This window comes from Budorcas taxicolor, chromosome 5 (assembly GCF_023091745.1).
Source record: "Budorcas taxicolor isolate Tak-1 chromosome 5, Takin1.1, whole genome shotgun sequence".
Classification (NCBI taxonomy): domain Eukaryota; kingdom Metazoa; phylum Chordata; class Mammalia; order Artiodactyla; family Bovidae; genus Budorcas; species Budorcas taxicolor.
The window spans coordinates 43,031,870-43,051,535 of NC_068914.1; the positions used below are offsets into that span (position 1 = coordinate 43,031,870).

The 19,666-nt window shown below is 43.7% G+C and overlaps 1 protein-coding gene across 1 annotated transcript in view; it reads right to left on the reverse strand.

Moving 5' to 3' along the window:
* Positions 1 to 19,666, reverse strand: part of GALNT2 (polypeptide N-acetylgalactosaminyltransferase 2) — a 179,528-nt gene that overhangs the window by 45,182 nt on the left and 114,680 nt on the right. The gene's annotated exons all lie outside the window — the stretch shown is intronic.

Genomic DNA, 19,666 nt, shown 5'->3' on the forward strand with positions numbered 1-19,666 from the left:
CGAAAAAACAAGAGAGTTCCAGAAAAACCTGCTTTATTGACTATGCCAAAGCCTTTGACTGTGTGGATCACAATAAACTGTGGAAAACTCTGAAAGAGACAGGAATACGAGACCACCTGACCTGTCTCTTGAGAAATCTGTATGCAGGTCAGAAAGCAACAGTTAGAATAGGAAAATAGGAAAAGGAGTACATCAAGGCTGTATATTGTCGCCCTGCTTATTTAACTTATATGTAGAGTACATCATGAGAAACGCTGGGTTGGAGGAAGCACAAGCTGGAATCAGGATTGCTGGGAGAAACATCAATAACTTCAGATATGCAGATGACACCACCCTTATGGCAGAAAGTGAAGAAGAACTAAAGAGCCTCTTGATGAAAGTGAAAGAGGAGTGAAAAAGCTGGCTTAAAGCTCAACATTCAGAAAACTAAGATTATGGCATCCATCACTTCATAGCAAATAGATGGGGAAACAGTAGAAACAGTGGCTAACTTTATTTTGGGGGGCTCCAATATCACTGCAGACAGTGACTGCAGCCACGAAATTAAAAGACACTTACTTCTTACAATAAAAGTTATGACCAACCTACACAGCATATTAAAAAGCAGAGACATTACTTTGCCAACAAAGGTCCATCTAATCAAGGCTACGGTTTTTCCAGCAGTCATGTATGGATGTGAGAGTTGGACTGTGAAGAAAGCTGAGCACCAAAGAATTGATGGTTTGGAACTGTGGTGTTGGAGAAGACTCTTGAGAGTCCCTTGGACTGTAAGGAGATCCAACCAGTCCATCCTAAAGGAGATCAGTCCTCAGTGATCATTGGAAGGACTGATGCTAAAGCTGAAACTCCTATACTTTGGGCACCTGATGTGAAGAACTGACTCATTGGAAAAGGCCCTGATGCTGGGAAAGATTGAAGGCAGAAGAAGGTTGGATGGTATCACCGACTCAATGGACCTGAGTTTGGGTAAACTCTGGGAGTTGGTGATGGACAGGGAGGCATGGGGTCGCAAAGAGTTGGACATGATTGAACTGAATTTAATCAGATTTAGGAAATTCCAAGTGCCAAATCAAGTTTATGATTTTTTCCCTTGCATCTATTAAGAAGATCATATAGCTTTCCTCCTTTAATCCTTTGAGAAGGAATATTATATTAATATATCTCCTGTTGTTCTATCATTTTTGTATTCCTAAATGAAACTCCACTTGGCTATGACTTTTTTTAAAATAGAGCAACATTAGATACACTGGTACTTGGTTTCCAATATTTTGACTCTATAATCGTAACAGTAGCTGGCCTACAATGTTCTGTTCTTCTACATTCTTTTTCCAGTTTCACAAGAAGGTATTCGAGCCCTCAAGAAGCAAACAAGGCAGCTTTCCCTCTCTTTCTAGAAATTCTCTAAAATAGTCTGTGAATTCAGGGAAGATAAACTTCTTACTGTTAAAAAGACCTTTCATGGCTTGCATTCATATTTTTCTATTTCTTGAATGACTTTGGTAATTCCCACGTTCCTAGAAAACTAAGCATTCCATTAAATTTTCAAATTTGCATAAAAGTGTACCCACAGTTTTCTTATAATCTTTACAAACTCTACTCTGTCTATAGTTATATCTGCTCTGCTCTTTTATTCCTAACATTATTTAATCATGCTTTTTACATTTATCAGTATTCTTAGAGATTTCTAATTTTTGAAAATCAACCTTTATATAATCCTGTTTCTTATTTTCCCAGTTTATTAAATTTTTCTTTCTCCTTATTTCCTTTCTTCTATTTTGAGGTTTACCCCATTTTTGTGTGTGTGTTTGCCTTTTTGAGTCACAGATCTGTCTTACAGTTTAAAAGTCCAACCAGACTATCACTGGAGAAACAAAGGTAGTTCTGTACACGACCGAGAGGAGGGTGGGGTGAAAGAGGAAGAGGCGCCTGTAGGTGTAATGACTAGCTCTAACACTGCAAGAGTGATGTGGCACCTGCCTTGGTCCTGTGCCAAGGTATACACGTGGGGTGGTGCCTCGGGCAATGGACAGCAACATAGCACTGGGCTGGGCTGGTCTCTCCAGCAGACAGAGCTCGTGGAAAGGTGCCAGTCTCCACGTGCACCCTTGGTCCAGGTGAGACAAGCCAAGGGAGACTGTGTCAGGGTCAAGCTCAGGTGGCAGGGCCAGGGGTTTCAAAAAACAAAAGAACCGATCAAAATATATTGTCAGTTTCCAGGCCCTCTGCCTCTGCTTGCATGTGGAGGTGTGCGTGTGTAGGGTCCTAACACACAGAGCCTGGGACGCAGGCTATGAATAGCAGGTGACCCAGCTGAGGCCCCGAAAGTATCTTTTGTCCTTTGCCCTCACCCACAGGCAACACATTTTCTGTTCAAAGGAAGAAAGAGGCAGGTCTGCTGTTTGAGTTGACTGTGTCCTGGTAGTGGACACAGCGGTCCCCACGGGAGCTGGAACTTTCAGTACAAGCTGTGCAGCTGAAGCCACTCACCCACCCCATCGGGAGCCAACCACAGGCTGGGCATGCTCCTCATCAGGGACCTGCTGTGCTCTGGGGCCAGGTAGCTGTCCTGGCATGATCTTACGGGCATCACTCACAGAAGGTGAGTGCCAGACTCTCCCAAATGCAGGTCGTCAACATGCAGATGCCTTGGCTCTGCCCACACAAGTAGGTCTGGTTGATGCCTAGGAATGTGAGTTTTAGAAGCTCCCTCCTCGACGTGAAGCAGCGCATCAAGAGAGCCAGGCCTAAGGCCTCATGGCCCTGGGCCCTGTGGAAGACGGTGGGAGCCTGGATTCACAGCAAGGCACCCTGAACTCAGACCGGCCCTCCCTCCAGCCCCAGGGCAGGCAGAGACCTTAAAGCCTCAACCCCAGGGATTTCGACTTCAACACAACCTGAACAAGGGGTCAGCCTCACACTGCCATCTCCATGGCTCATTTGCTCCGAGGGGCTAGGGAGGCCAGGGGGTAAAATGGGAGTTGGAAATGGGATTTACAAAAGCAGGAAGGTAAAAAAAGAGGTCTCACAGCTGTTGTATAACGTTCATTTAATTAAAATACACTCTTAATAATCCTTCAAGCAGTGATAATGACATGATATTCACCTAATCAACTAATTTCTGATCAGTCCTAATAGCTAGAGAGCTTATTCTATAGAGGTCTTTTAAAATGGAAAAGAATCAAATCCAAAGATATTTTAAAACCTCTGCAGGACCCATCTGAAATTAAGCTTCTTAAAAATCCAGTTGGCAGCGGATCTGAATTAGCCCCAGATAGTGGCAGGTCTGTCTCACTCTGAAGTTTTCAGTCCAAAGCACCCCAATGCTTCACCTGAGTGTTCTCGTGCCTCGCGCTGCATCTGACCACAGGAGTGTGTTCTTATACCAAGAACGAGGTGTCTGAAACCCCTCTCAAGGTATCAGAAACTGGAGTCTGTTGTGTTTATCACTCTCCCCTTGAAGTCCTCCGATCCCCTGGAAAAGCCAAGCACTCCAGAGGTGAAAGCATAGCAGACGGTCCACAAGCACAGACTCCTCACTCTGAAGACGCTGCAGCAGAGCCACGGAGAACACACGCTGCCCAGAACACACAGGGTCCTCTCCCGGCCCTGAGGGAGTGGATGTCAGGTTTCTACTTGCTGCTTTCAGCCAGTGCCTTTTGGAGAAAGCAAACTATTTTCTCATTCAAAGAGTATCACCTGCCCTTTACTGCCTCCAGTTTTACAGATACTAAATTTTAACTGAGAACTTTTTCAAGAGTGGATAGCTACTGAATGTTAAGAAAATAACAGCCCTGGATGAAGCCCTGTGAGGTTCTTATCCTTCCAAGTGCACTTCAGGCAGGACCTCCTGTTCATGGCTGAGGAAGTCAGAGCAGAGAGAAAGCAGAGCTTGAACTTCTTACCCCTTCCGATGCAGGGAGCCACCCTCTCGGGATGAGGGTGCACACCGTTTATCAGAGAATGAGAGCCATGGGTCCCCACATGTTCCACAGACACAGGCCACCTCCATCTTCCTCCTGGACTCAAGTTTCCAAGTTTCTCTTTGCACTGCTCTGTGAAGAGACCTGCTCCCTGCTATCTTGGGGTTGATTATGCGAGCCCCTCTTGGCTTTAGTCAGACAACCGGCTTTTCTCTCTGTCCTGCATCTCTCTTCCAATCCTCCCCCCAAATACGGGTCAAATAATCCCTGGGACTGGAAGGATGGCAGGTTCAAGTGCACGGACCTTGTTGTGGTTCTGACTTTTAAGGACACTGACGTTGTCACGGAAGATGCTTTTGGCTCTATGTTTTTGCTTGTTGTACAAAGATAAAATTTTTACCCATTTCCTCACAAGGATGAAAGGCAAACAGAAGAGTTTTGTCACTGGTTAAGGACAAGGATGTAAACTGGAAGCAGAACCCTCCTTGGCCCCAGCCCATCAGGGTTTCACACAAATAACCAAGTGCTGAATATTCAGCACTTGGCTTGAGATGACCTGTTCCCACCCTCTCCAGCCAAAGCTAGGGTGATATCTTGTTCCCTGAGACCTTGCTCATGTCAAGTGTAACAGCATCCTTTTGGAATCTTGGGGGGAAAAATTAACTTCTAATGAATGGCAGAAAGATGGTATGTTATGGTAAAGGATGATGAAGTTATCCAATTCATGCTTCCTGACACTGACAGCCACTACGTTTATGCTCAGTCCTTCTGACTGCAATGTCGTGGAGTTCTCTTGTGCACCCCTGAAAAAGGGCACAACCATCTTGGTAACACAAAAGTCACACCCCTCTTGCCCCCTTCTTACAGAGCTTGTTTTGGGCAAACTGCCAAGCCCTAGAGATGAGTTCTGCTTGGCCAAAGACAAACTCCTTTCCCTAGCCTCCACCATGATCTCCAATAACCATGACTTAGTTCTGGCTAACAAATAGTAACAGAAAGTCTGCTGGGGGATTCCAGAAAAGATGTACTTTGCTGATAAAAGCAAACGGTCCCTAAAGAAAAGACTATTTTGGACCCCTTTGCTTCCTGCCTTGAAAGTAATTATGATGCATGGAGCTATGGCAGCTTTCCTGAAACTATACAAGGCAAAAAAGATGAGGCAGAAAAACCAAAAAAAAAAAAAGTGTTTCTAAACAAGAAAAAGGATTTAAGTGCATATGAATATGATATTATACCAATATACTTGAAAACCAAGTGGCATTTATGATAAGCTATAAATTATCAAAATTAATTCAAGTGAAGCACAGGAAAATTTGCCATGTATCAATATCCATATAGGAATTTTAAGTTATCCAAGGATTACACTGATTCAAACAAAAACAGCTCTAGGTTTAGATGACTTTTACAGGTGAATTTCAAGAAACAGTTCCTTTATAAATAAGTTTTTCTTAAGCATCTTTTTTTTTTTACACATTTGTTCTAAATTCATTTTATAAAGTTAGCGTAAGTATAAAGCCAAACCCACATGAAGGGAGGAGGAGGGAAGGGAAGGGAGGAGACCATGGATAATTTCAATTAGGAATCTTAATTCAAGACCCCAAATAAAATACCAACCAAACTGAGCAATTTACTGAAAAAATTCTGGTAGATTCTCAGAACTAAATAATGTACTGACTTTTAAAAATATGCTTCCTTTCAAATGAATGGGCAAAGAGGTTATCAAAAAATACTCACCCCAATACTGTTAGCATTAAAGAAGTAAAGAAATAAACTCCCTCCCATCACCAGAGAACTTCGCCAGTCCAGGTTCGATTCATGATACTGGATGCTTGGGGCTGGTGCACTGGGATGACCCAGAGGGATGGTACAGGGAGGGAGGAGGGAGGGGGGTTCAGGATGGGGAACACGTGTATACCTGTGGCGGATTCATGTTGATGTATGGCAAAACCAATACAATGCTGTAAAGTAATTAACCTCCAATTAAAATAAATAAATTCATATTAAAAAAAAAGAAAATCGAATATATAAAGCCATTTAAAATGAACACTAGATGTAAAATGTTTTCTATGCATCACTGAGTGAAAAAGTAGACTGCCCAATAGCAACTGCAGTGTTGTGCAGTTTATACAGAACGGTCTGCATCTAACTACTGGGAGGTATAGGAGACACGTCAGGAAGGATCTCTTAGCAGCTTTCAAATATACCACCTGGCAGTGTTAACTATGGTCACCATGCTGTACAGCACATCCCCAGTACTTATTTATCCTATAACTGGAAGTTTGTAACTTGTGATTACCTTTCTCCAACTCCTCCACCTTCTACCTCCGCCTCTGGTAGCCAAATCTGATGAGCTTTTTAGTTCACATGTAAGTGAGATCATATAGTATTTATTTTTCTTCATCTGAATTATCTCACTCAGCAAAATGCCTTCAAGATCCATCCATGTAGTCACAAATGGCAGAATTTCCTTCTTTTTTATGGGTAGATAACTTTCCATTGTACATGCATGTGTGTCCAAGTATATAACATCCATTCATCCCTCAGTGGGCACTGAGGTTGCCTACATGTCTTAGAAAGAAAGTGTTAGTCACTCAGTTGTGTCCAATTCTTTGAGACCCCATGGACTGTAGTCTGCCAGGCTCCTCTGTCCATGGAATCCTCTAGGTAAGAATACTGAAAGTGAAGTGAAGTGAAAAATACTGGAGTGGTTGCCATTTCCTTCTCCAGGGGATCCCCCCAGTCCAGGGATCAAACCTAAGTCTCCTGCATTGCAGGCAGACTATTCACCGTCTGGGCCAGCAGGGGGCTTTCCACGTCTTGGCCATTATAAACAATGCTGCAGTGAGCGGGAAGCGCAGAGTATCTCTGAGACAGGGATTTCATTTCCTTTGGAGATACACCCAGGAGTGAAATTGCTGGGTGGCATGGTATCAGTAGTTTCATTTTTTATTTTTTGAGGAACCTCCACACATTTTCCACAGTGGCTACACCAACTTACTTTCCCACCAACGGTGCACAAGGGTTCCCTCTTCCTCCACATCCTCACCAACACTTGTTATCTGTTACTTTTTTCGTGACAGTCAATCTAACAGGTGTGAAGTGATTGTCTCACTGTGGTTTGACTGGCATTTCCCTGATGATTAATGATGCTGAGCACATCTTCATGTACCCGTTGGCCATTTTACCAACAGGAACATGAAACAGGTACATTTACCTTCTCTGGAAAAATGTCTATTCCTATTCTGGTCCTTTGCTCACCTTTTGATAACATTTGGTTATTATTTTTGCTATTTACATGAGTTCTTTATATATGCTGGATATTAGTTCCTTATCAAATATGATTTGCTAATATGTCCTCCTTCCCACTCTGCAGGCTGTCCTTTCACTTTACTGGCTGCTCCTCTTGCTGTATTAACCACCCATTTATTACTGAACCCTTCATCTTGACCCCCACACATCTGATCCCCATATGTTTTCTCACTATTGCATTTAACACTGTCTTATTCCATAAATCTGATCATTTATTTTACTCTCTTCTATTTTCACTCCCTTGACATAAGCTCTAAGAAGGCAAAAAAATTTTTTTATCAGTTTTGTTCATTGCTCTTTCCCTGGTGACCTGTCACAAGGCACTCAAATCCTTACTGAATGAATGCAGAAACGCCAAGAGTCAAAATAAATCAACAATGTATAATATAAAAACTGGAATCTAAATACAATATTCCGACTGCAATATTTTCTTCTTTTAATAGGCTTGAATTTTCACAGACATGAATTTTTCTCTTTCTTTCATCATTGTCAGATGGGGGAAATCATGGTTGATCCAATATGCTTAAGATGAATATTATTCTAAGTCTGCACTTTTAATTTTATAGATTGAAAGGGGATCTGGGTTCTCGCAGATTCCATCACGAGCACTTGACAGCCAGAGTATGTGTGGACGGGTCAGTTCCAAGAGCAAGCAGGCAGGTGTTTGGGGGTGAGCGTGTGGGTACATCCACTGGCAACACCGCTGCTCTCACGCTCATCAGAAAAGTCAGAAAAATCCCTGAATCTGCAGCCTAAATGACTAACAAATGTATAACACATTTTATAACATTGGGGTTATTTCCTGAAATATTCAAGACTTCCATTGAAAAGGACTTTTTTTTTTCAATTGTTTCATGGTTCCATGGTGATGGTGAAGCAACTCATTTAAAAGTGTGGCTGAAACAGGATGGTTTTTGTTCAGACCCACCGATTCATCTCGTTTACAAAGCAACACTCTGCTGACTCCATTTTAATTGCCCTGATTTCTTCTGAAACAGGTGGGATTGCTGTTTCAAAGTGGTTTCTCCAACTGCTTTTGGTCAATAATGAAACACTCCAATGTCATGCTGCAGTGAGAAGACCCAGGTGCCCCTCAGTGTCACACGTGGGAAGCTGAACATCTGCCCTCCATGCCACACTCATGTCGGGAGCACTCAAAGCCAGCTTCACACACTCACACGCCACTAGGCACAGACAACAACAACATAATATCCTGTATTTGCACCACTGTTTGCAGTTTATGAAATTCTTTCATAGACATCTGAGCCTAAGAAAAATGTGTACGATGGGCAGGGCAGGTGCTATGGTTTTATAGCTAAAAATCCAGGGTTTAAAGAAATTATTTCAACCTTAGTCTGACAGTAAGTGGTACAGCCATTAACAGAAGCTACATCTCCCAACTTCAAGTCCACTCTATTTTTATGTACTCTCTTTTGGGACAGACATTGCTGCTTAAAACGAAATTTATGAACTGTGAATTTCCCACTGAATTTAGTTCCAAATAGAACACTCAGCTTTTTCTTGCTCTCAGTGATAGTAAAAAGTTGCTTGTTGTAGATCAACCTACCCACTGAAAGCAACTAGAAATTCTGGATGAAACACATCAAAAACACTGATTTGAAGGTACTGGAGATCGAAAAGGCATCTGGGTTCTCGATCTAGCCAGGTGCTGGAGGGCCAGGTTCTCAGAAAGAAGAGGAGTCATGGGAGTAAGTCCAACACTCTCCAGTCCTCCTCCCCCAGGCAGGGTGGAGCCAAGAGGCTGAACGAGCCAGGAGGAGCGATGGTGCTGCCGGTGGCATGGGGCTGGGGGGCCAGACTGGGAGTCAAGTCAACAAGGAAGAGGGCCTCTGACACACAGCCCGGACTCCCAGGGAGAATCCCAGTGGGCTGCTGCCCGGGAGCACAGAGATCTGGATGCTCACCAGCTCTCCCATAAAAGACCGAACTCCAGCTCTGTTTCAGCTCAACTCCAGACTCAAGGCAATCTGCCCTATTCCAAGTGCCTGCCAGAGAGCAAAACTAGATCCTCTTCAGAGGGAGAAAACATCAGCTACAGACTCTAAATATCTCCATACCTGTTCATACACAGCAAAATATAGTACCTGAAATTAAAATTAAATAGGTGGGTTTGAAAGCAGAATAGATTTCCAAAGCAGGGAAAAGAATTAGGGGGCTGGAAGGCAGGCCGATAGAATTATGTCCAGACTGAAGCTCAAGGAATGAAAGAGAATAAAAAAATATAGAAAATAGCATAAGAGGGACACAGGACATGCGGAAATATCTAACAAAGGCATAGTTAGGGCCCAGAGGGAGTGGGGAGAGAGAATGTGGCACAGAAACACTGACACAGTACAAAGCTGTAAGATTCAGGGACAAGCAGAGACTCCAGCCACGTTCAGCACGGCGACAGTGCCAGGCGCAGTCTAACAAGACTGCTGAAGCCAAAGGTAAACATCCTTAGGGCGGCTAGAGAACACAGTCAAGATCCCTTCAAAAAGCAACAAGAAGACTAACAGCTGATACTCCACCAGGAAGAATGGAGGCAGAAGACAAGTAAATGGTGATGTAAAAGTTCAGAAAGTAACTGTCAACCTGGGCATCTCTACTCAGTGAAAACACTCTTCAAAAATGAAAATGAAATGAAGATTTTTTCAGATAAAATGAAAGGACAGATTCCATTGCCAGCAAATTGGCACAGGAAAGAAATATTCACAGAAGCTATGAGAACTGAGGAAACCGCACCAGGTGGGAAAATGAAAAAATAAAAAATGAGGGAAAATGGAAATACCAATACGCAGGTAAATCTAAAGATATTAACTGTAAAAAAACAATATAAGATATCCAGTAGGGTTTGCACATAAATAAGGAATTAAACCAAATGACAATAATGCATCAAAGGGAGTGGAGGGGAAGTGGTCTGTGCCTTGTCCAGGAGGAAATGAGAGTATTCATTTATATTAGATTCTAATTGCCAAGTTAATGGTGCGGGAAATACTTAGTCCAAAGGAAGCATGAAAGGAGAGGAGAAGAAACACGAAATGGGTGGGAAGAATAGAACTCATCAGAAGAACAGAACCAGACGGTGAGACGATAGTGTTGTTTTGGTTTTTTTTAAGTTATAGTTTTGTCCAGATATATGCCCATGAGTGGGATTGCTGGATCATATGGCAACTGTATTTTAGTTTCTTGAGAAAATTCTGTACTATTTTCCATAGGGGCCACACAAACTTACATTCCCACCAACAGTGTAGGAGGGTTCCCTTTTCTCCACACCCTCTCCAGCATTTGTTATCTGTAGACTTTTTATGATGGCCAGTTTGGCCAGTGTGAGGTGGAACTTCATTGCAGTTTTGATTTGCATTTCCCTAATAACTAGTGACACTGCGTTTATCTTCATGCATCTGCTGGCCATCTGTGTGTCTTTTCTGGAGGCAGGGTCTATGCAGGCTTTCTGCCCGTTTTTTGATCGGGCCCTTTGTTTTTTGTTGCTGAGCTGTGTGCACTGTTTGCCTATTTTGGAAATTAAGCCTGTGTCGGTCACCTTATCTGCAAATATTTTTCTCCTGCTCTGGTTGTCTTTTTGTTTATGGTTTCCTTTACTGTACAGAAGCTTCTAAGTTTGATTAGGTCTCGTTTGTTTATTTTTGCTTTTGTTTCTATTGCCTTGGGAAACTGACCTAAGAAAACATTGGTACACTTTATGTCAGAGAATGTTCTCGCTGCGTCTTCATCTAGGAGTGTTATGGTGTCATGTCTTAAGACACTTTGAGTTTCTTCTTGTGTATGGTGTGAGGGTGTGTTAAAACTTCATTGATTTACATGTGGCTGTCCAGCTTTCCCAATACTGCTTGCTGAAGAGACTGCATTTTCCCACTGCATAGTCTTACCTCCTCTTGCCAAAGACTGATTGACTACAGGTGTATGGTTTATTTCTGGGGTCTCTATTCTGTTCCACTGACCCATGTTTGTTTCTGTGCCAATGCCATGTTGTTTTGATTCCTGTGGCTTTATAGTTATGCCTGAAGTCTGGGAGGGTTATGCCTCCTGCTTTGTTTTTTCTAGGATTGCTTTGGCAATTCTGGGTCTTTTATGGTTCCATACACATTTTAGAATTATTTGTTCTTGTTTTATGAAAAAAGTCATGGGTAATTTGGTTTGGAGAACATTAAATCTGTGTATTGCTTTGTGTAGGAAAGTCATTTTATTAGTAACAATAATAATTCTTTCAATCAAAGAGCATGGGATACCTTCCCATTTCTTTGAATCAGCTTCCATTTCCTTTAATAATGTTTTATAGTTCTCAGCATATGTCTTTTAGGTCAGGTTTACTGCTAGGTATTTTATTTTTTTGGATGTGATTTTAAAGGGGATTTCTTTCTTTCTTTTTATTTTTTTTTCTTAACATTTCCTTTCTGATAGAACACTGTTAATGTAAAGAAATGCAACTGACTTTTATATGTTAGCCTTGTATCCTGCTACTTTGTTGTATTTATCAGTTCCAGTAGTTTCTGTGTGGAACCTTTAGGATTTTCTATATATAGTACCATGTCATCTGAATACAAATGACAATTTTACCTCTTCCCTTCCAATCTGGATAGCTTTTATTTCTTTTTCTTGTCTGATTGCTGTGGCTAGGACTTGTTGCGTACTATGTTGATTAGAAGTGATGAGAGTGCGCATCCTAGTCTTGTTCCAGATTTCAGCAAGAAGGCTTTCTCAACTTTTCATAGGTGAATATTATACTGGCTGTGGCATGTTTGTCATAAATGGCTTGTATTATGTTGAGAAATGTTTCCTCAGGCGCAGAGTATTCTTTAATTGAGATGCACATAAGCCCTGAAATGATCCAAAAGGAAGACCATATAAAGGGCAAAAGAGAGTGGTCCTGGTGCTAAAAACTTGGAATTGGTTTTATGAAAACACTAAAAATAAAAACAAACGAACAGAAAGCAAAGGGACAGGAGAGGAGCAATGGCATGGCCTTGGTTTAAATCTGGCACTCAAGGTGCAAGTCAGGCCACACGAGGAGTTGGGGGTAGGGGCGAAAGCAAAGCACCTGGCAGCTGGCCTCCTCCCGCTGCCCAGCTGCTCAGCTTCTGCGCCTGCCCACCTCCCATGCTGGGGCAGGGGGATCACACTGACGGCACACAGGCAGCGGCCTCACCGCCACCAGTGTGCAAGAACATTTCAGGGGAACGGAAACAGTGTGTTCTGCAATTACGAGAACCCGAGACTGGAGAAAGGGGACAAAAACCTTGGTTTTTCTCAATTTCTCAGGATTCTGTCAGTATGTGTCCAGCTAGGAACACGATGTCTCAAGCTACCAACACCCAGCTCTTCCTGCTTTTTGGGGTGCATTCAGCCCTCATGCGAAAGACTCACACCTGAAAACTGGCAGCAGAGAAGACAACTGTGCAGGGCAGATGGTGAGGCACCAAGTCTAGAACATGGGACTGTGCACACGAACCTGGGCACCCAGAGCTCTATCCCGTCCCCTCACTGCCTGCCCCTTGTCCACCATGTGTGACGTCAGGCAGGTGATCCTGCCCCACAGCAGTGGCCAGCTCTCCCACCTGCTGCATGGACTGGGATAAACCACACAACACAATAACTGTAACATCTAAGACTTGTGGGGGAAGGGCTCTAGACGGGGGTGCCTGGACAGAGGTCTCAGGGATTTGCATATGATGTCACCTGGAGAAGGTGACATTTGCTGACTCAGATGAAGTAAGATGAAGCATGTAAAAGGCTGGGCACAGGCCAGGATGCCCTCACAATGCCCAACAATGTGTTGTGGTTACTGTCGGACAGGCTTTTAAGTCTCACTGACACACCACACCCAGCCCCGCCAGTCACAAATGCCGATGAGGCCACTGAAACCCAGAGCATGCAATGGGCCCAGCTCTGAGAAGCCAGCCCTATCCACCAGGACCCTGCCCACAGTAACCCACAGGGTCAGAGGGGGTCCACCGGGTCCCTGACTGACCTTTGAATGGAGAGCAGCTGGGGCAGCAGCTATGCCAGAGGCCTGGTTGTGTATGCTTATAAAATGCCACTTTCATAAGAAAAATGTGATATGAAACAAAGCCTTGGGCCCCGGAAATGAGAGACTCTCCCATACCCACTGACAAGGAGCAGAAATGCTCTTCGGAGCTAGGCTTCCTCTTGTTTCTCCAGATCTCTTGCCTCCTAAAAATGAGACTGAATCTCACAATAACTGCCTTCAGAGCTTCATGCCAAGCTGCTGAGTTTACCCTGAGAACCCTTCCTTGGCTTCAGCAATGTTTACTCTTTCCAAGTAACAATGAGAAGTCCGGAGGGTGTCCCTCCCACAGCCCTTAATCCTGATTAGCCGCTCTCCTAAGACAACTGACCTCAACTCTGACATGCCACCAGAGCAATGAACACAGCCCATCACTGTAGTGCTAGCCTGCTGATTTAAAATTTCTTAAAAAAAAAAAGAAAGAAAAAAAAAGCCTCTCAGGAGCTCTGATCTCTGTTTCAGTTCAGTTCAGTTCAGTTCAGTCGCTCAGTCATGTCCGACTCTTTGCGACCCCATGAATTGCAGCACGCCAGGCCTCCCTGTCCATCACCAACTCCCGGAGTTCACTCAGACTCACGTCCATCAAGTCGGTGATGCCATCCAGCCATCTCATCCTCTGTCGTCCCCTTCTCCTCCTGCCCTCAATCTCTCCCAGCATCAGAGTCTTTTCCAATGAGTCAACTCTTCGCATAAGGTGGCCAGAATACTGGAGTTTCAGCTTTAGCATCATTCCTTCCAAAGAACACCCAGGGCTGATCTCTAGAATGGACTGGTTGGATCTCCTTGCAGTCCAAGGGAGTCTCAAGAGTCTTCTCCAACACCACAGTTCAAAAGCATCAATTCTTCGGGGCTCAGCTTTCTTCACAGTCCAACTCTCACATCCATACATGACCACTGGAAAAACCACAGCCTTGACTAGACGGACCTTTGTTCACAAAGTAATTTGGGCTGCATTAAAGCCAGACATTTTAAGAGTGGTCAAAACAGAGTTCTTTAAAAACAGAAAAACAAAGTCCTTTAGTGGTTCTTAAACAAAGCAAAAGCTTACAACTGTAATTTATAAATTGAGTCAACACACTTTGTCCTTGATGCAAAGGCTGCCAGAAAACCCATTAGGTGTGTGAAATGGATGAAATTTTCTCCCAGAGAAGGACCCTCATGGGATCATGGTTGGGCTGCTCTAGTCTCAGGAGCAATACTTCAGTTTTAGATTTTAAAAAATGCCTTAAAACCCTTCATTTTTAAATTTAATGATAAAAGGGAAAGGTGTCAACACAGAAGGAAGTCTCTAATGATTTAAACTTTTGAAACCTGAAGGAATCTGTTCCTTGACTAAGTGGTTCTCCCTTTTAAGAGACTGACTGCTGCTGCTGCTAAGTCGCTTCAGCCGTGTCCTACATAAATAAATAAAAGGCACAGTACTGGCTGATGTGGGAGAGAAGAAAACAAGATAATGTTTCTCCCCAAAGGGTTTATTTGATTTCACTTATATAAACAGTTTTAAAGTAAACCATCTAGAGCTCTCCCCAGCAGACAGAATGATGTTCCATACACGTCCCAGGCTCCAGTCCACTTTCATACCTCACTTCCCCATCATATGCAGCTCTGGACAAACGCCAGAAAAGAGAACACAACACAAAGCCTTTCTGAGCCAGATTCTGGAAAGGCTTTCGCAGGGACAACCCTCTCCTCACAACAGCTCTGTTCTAAAGACGGTAGCAGAGCGTCTCTGCTGGGGTCTTGGCACTGCGTGAGGTTTGAGCCCCTACGGCGCTTGGCCTGGACTCCGGTCAGCCTGGGTTTTAAATCTGCTCACAGTGTCAGATCATCCAGAGACGGTCCTGGGCCTCTCTCCTCCTTGTGCATGTTCACTGTCTGGGGGATGACACCCCAGCTCATGGTTTAAAATATCATCTGTGCACTCAACATTCCCAAACCGACATTCCCACTAAGACCTTTCCAAACACTGACAGAACAAGTCTGTCTACCTTCGATGCTCAATTCACCTTGGACTTAACCTGTCTGAATTTTACCCTCTGACGTGTCCCCTAGACCTGTACCACTCACAGTTCTTCCATCTCATGAGGGGCTTCAGCCTGAGTCACCTTGTCCATCCATCTGTCCATCCATCAGCCCATCCTGTTGACTCTGCCTTCAGAATATGCCCAAATCTGACTGCCTCTCACCACCTCCAATGCTGCTTCCCACGATCTTTTGTCAAGAGAGGAAAAACAGCTTCCAAACGTGAGGGGGGGAAGAAACAAGTCATCTGAAAAGGCCTCTAAAAAATTCCCATTGGTTTAATTTGCTAAGTCTTCATAATTTATTTGAAATTTCAAATAATATTAATTGAGGTAGAAAATCTTTATTTTCAACTGAGAGACTGAACTCTCAAGACTGGGATGGGCTACCACCTTTCTAATTTCTAAGTGAGTCTAAGAGTTCCAGTGTGTCATATCCAGTATTTCACTCGGAGCAGGCTTTTCTATACTTCCTCCTTCATTTAAATACTTTTTCTTGGCATAGTATTTGCTACACACTTAAAAAGGTAAATAAAACATAACCCAAAAGTATAGGCTTTTTGTTTGTTTGCAAGGTTCTGAACTTGATTTCTTGGCTCTGCCCCGGAACACAGTGAATAAGGGGTGGGTTGTAAGTCATCACTTTCCAGTCCTCTGAGAACCTACCACACAAGAGAGAGCAGCAGTTCAGCAGCTCCTCCTTACTGCTTAAAAATCTCCCTTTCATCCACCTTTGTTCTTCTATGACTCTTCATATTAAATTTACTGGGTACTCACCATATGCCTGCCACTGAGCCAGGCAATTCACTCACTCAACAAATACTAAGTTTAACGGGTGCCATGAGATGTCTGAATACTAACCCCAGACATGGTCAAGTGGGCCTTAGGAAGCATCACTATGAATAAATCTAGTGGAGGTGATGGAATTCCAGTTGAGCTATTTCAAACCCTAAAAGATAATGCTGTTAAAGTGCTGCACTCAGTAAGCCAGCAAATTTGGAAAACTTGGCAGTGGCCACAGGACTGGGAAAGGTCAGTTTTCATTCCAATACCAATGAAGATGAATGCCAAAGATTATTCAAACTACTGCACAATTGCCTCATCTCATATGCTAGCGAAGTAATGCTCAAAATTCTCCAAGCCAGGCTTTAAAAGTATGTGAACTGTGAACTTCCAGATGTTCAAGCTGGTTTTAGAAAAGGCAGAGGAACCAGAGATCAAACTGCCAACATCTGTTGGATCATATAAAAAGCAAGAAAGTTCCAGAAAAACAGCTTCTTCTTTTTCTTAAAGAGATGGGAATACCACATCACCTGATATGCCTTCTGAGAAATCTGTGTGCAGGTCAAGAAGCAACAGTTAGAACAGGACATGAAACAATGGACTGGTTCCAAAGAGGGAAAGGAATATGCCAAAGTTGTATACTGTCACCCTGCTTATTTAACTTATATGCAGAGTATATCATGTGAAATGCCAGGCTGGATGAAGTACAAGCTGGAATCAAGATTGCTGGGAGAAATACCAAGAACCTCAGATACACTGATGACACCACCCTCATGGCAGAAAACAAAGAACTAAATAGCCTCTTGATGAAAGTGAAAGAGGAGAGTGAAAAAGTTGGCTTAAAGCTCAACATTCATAAAACGAAGATCATGGCATCCGGTCCCATGACTTCATGGCAAATAGATGGGGAAACAATGGAAACTTTATTTTCTTGGGCTCCCAAATCACTGCAGATGGTGACTGCAGCCATGAAATTAAAAGATGCTTACTCCTTGGAAGAAAAGCTATGACCAACCTAGACAGCATATTAAAAAGCAGAGACATTACTTTGCCAACAAAGGTCCATCTAGTCAAAGCTATGGTTTTTCCAGTGGTCATGTATGGATGTGAGAGTTGGACTATAAACAAAGCTGAGTGCCGAAGAACTGATGCTTTTGAACAGTGGTGTTGGAGAAGACTCTTGAGAGTCCCTTGGACTGCAAGGAGGTCCAACCAGTCAATCCTAAAGGAAATCAGTCCTGAATATTCATTAGAAGGACTGATGCTGAAACTCCAATACTTTGGCCACTTGATGTGAAGAACTGACCCATTGGAAAAGATCCTGATGCTGGGAAAGATTGAGGGCAGGAGGAGAAAGGGACAACAGAGGATGAGATGGTTGGATGGCATCACTGACTCAATGGACATGAGTTTGAGCAAACTCCGGGAGTTGGTGATGGATAGGGAAGCCTGGCGTGCTGCAGTTTATGAGGTTGCAAAGAGTCGGACATGACTGAGTGAACTGAATTAAACTGAATAGCCCACTACCTTAATGAGCACATTCAGAGCAACATATAGATAGGTGAGACACGTGGTTTGTAGGTGGTGATGAAGATCATGGAGAAGGATCAACCAGAGAAGTGCGTGGGGATGCTGCAGGGAGAGGCTGGGACCTCACTCCCAGGGCAGGAGCTCAAAGGAGGCGGGTCTGGAACAAAACCTTAGGGGAGGAGGAGCCAGCCTTTGGGAGTGTTTCCTTTAACCCTCACAGTAGCCAGATCATAATGTCACAACGTCACAGTATTTCATAAGCGACAAAGGCCACAGGATTAGGGACTGGAGAAACAGGCTTTCAAACAAGGCCTCTGTGACTCCCAAGCCTTTGTTCTTAACCTCCGCCTGCACCGCTTTCAGATTTATCATAAGTAAAGACTGAATCCCACAGGCAACCATTTCCATCAGTCTACACAAAGGGAGATGCCGCAGAGCCAAATATATGGTGTTTATACAGGAACGTCAAATGCTTTAACAGCCCTCTATTAGATATGGGTTAGGGGTGGGATTCAAATCAGTAACTTAATCTCCTTAGCCTGATATTCAGTAATACTGGCTGTTCTAAAGCGGAGTCTTTGCAGACAGGACGTTGGCTCAATTCCAGGCATCAAATTGACTTTGGGGAGATTTTAATTTAGCCCAAATCCAACAAACGTGGCAGGCATCCCAGCTGCTCCTTTCGCACGTGCAGATGAACACGACACAGTAGCTGGAGCTAAAATTAAAGCACCTAAAACACAGCCCACTGCAGGATGAATATTCAAACATCTGTTTGGACAAACTCATATTTCAAAAACTGAAAAATATATATAGTTTTGTGAATATTTAAGGGACTTGGGGTGGAGACAGAACTCCAGTCTGCGCACTGTTGAGCATCAGAAAGAACACCATTTTCTCTTAGCTGTGAGGAAAGGTCACACAAGAAAACAGCTCTTAAACCAAAAAGTAAAAGAAAACTCACACCATCTCACGGAGATGTCATTCTAAGTGGTGGATTCCAGTCACCAGGAACAATTTTTGAGCTAGATTCTGCTAGAACTTGAACCTCTCTCCCGAGTTTAGGCCAAATCCCAGACTGTCTCCTAAGTAAAAGCCATGCTAAGTCCTTCTGGCCTCAGCCACTGCTCCTAGCAAAGGGCACGTTATAAACATTGCTCTCTCCACAGTGAGGACAACCTTCAAACCCGAGCCATGAGCTATGGGAGTGACTGGCACAGGATGGATCCAGAGGGCTTGGTGAGCCGAGGAGTGAGAGTGGTAGGGACGCAGGCCCCGCGACCCTCCCTAGACATGCAGGCGGCACCACGTGTGGCTGTGCACCAGCTTCAGGGCCTTGCGCCCAGAGCCCACGGGTCCCTGAATCCTAGCTCAGGAACTTATATTCTAGACAGGGTGCTTACCAGTTACCCATGCTGACTCCAACCAGCAGCCCATCAAAGGGGCTTAGTAAAGCTGCCTTAAACATAAATTAATAGGTTATAACAAATACTAAGCAAAGACAATCTTCTAGGCCAAATTTAGAAAAATGATGAGATTCTTAGTATCATGTACAATATATGTTTATATACTGATCATATGTTTCATATATTATCTCTCTTACACAAACAAACACACACACACAACTTCCTGAGTCTGAAAGAACTGTAACTGTACACACTTGTGAGCTGCTCTGGGTATACAGAATTGACTACAACCCCACCCCTGCAAAACAGACCAGCTTGTAAGAGCAGGCAGAGTCCATCTGTGTGACTAACTGGTGTGCACACAGTTACAGAACTCCCCTGAAATCAGGAAAGAAGAGGAAAAGTGTTAACGTGTTCACATGGAGCCTGGTGGCTCTTGTTTCTCTCCAGCTCACTGGCCCTTCAGTACCCAGAACTGGCAGCCAGAGGCACGGAACCCCAGGTGGCACTCTACAGGCCCAGAGCTACCTGTCAGAGCTGGTCACTGGCCTCCTGCCTGGATGCCTACAGTTCAAGACTCTCCTAGACGTTCACTGCCTCAAATGCACTGGTCTGGAGCAGACTGTCCAAGGGCACACTGCCACACACCTC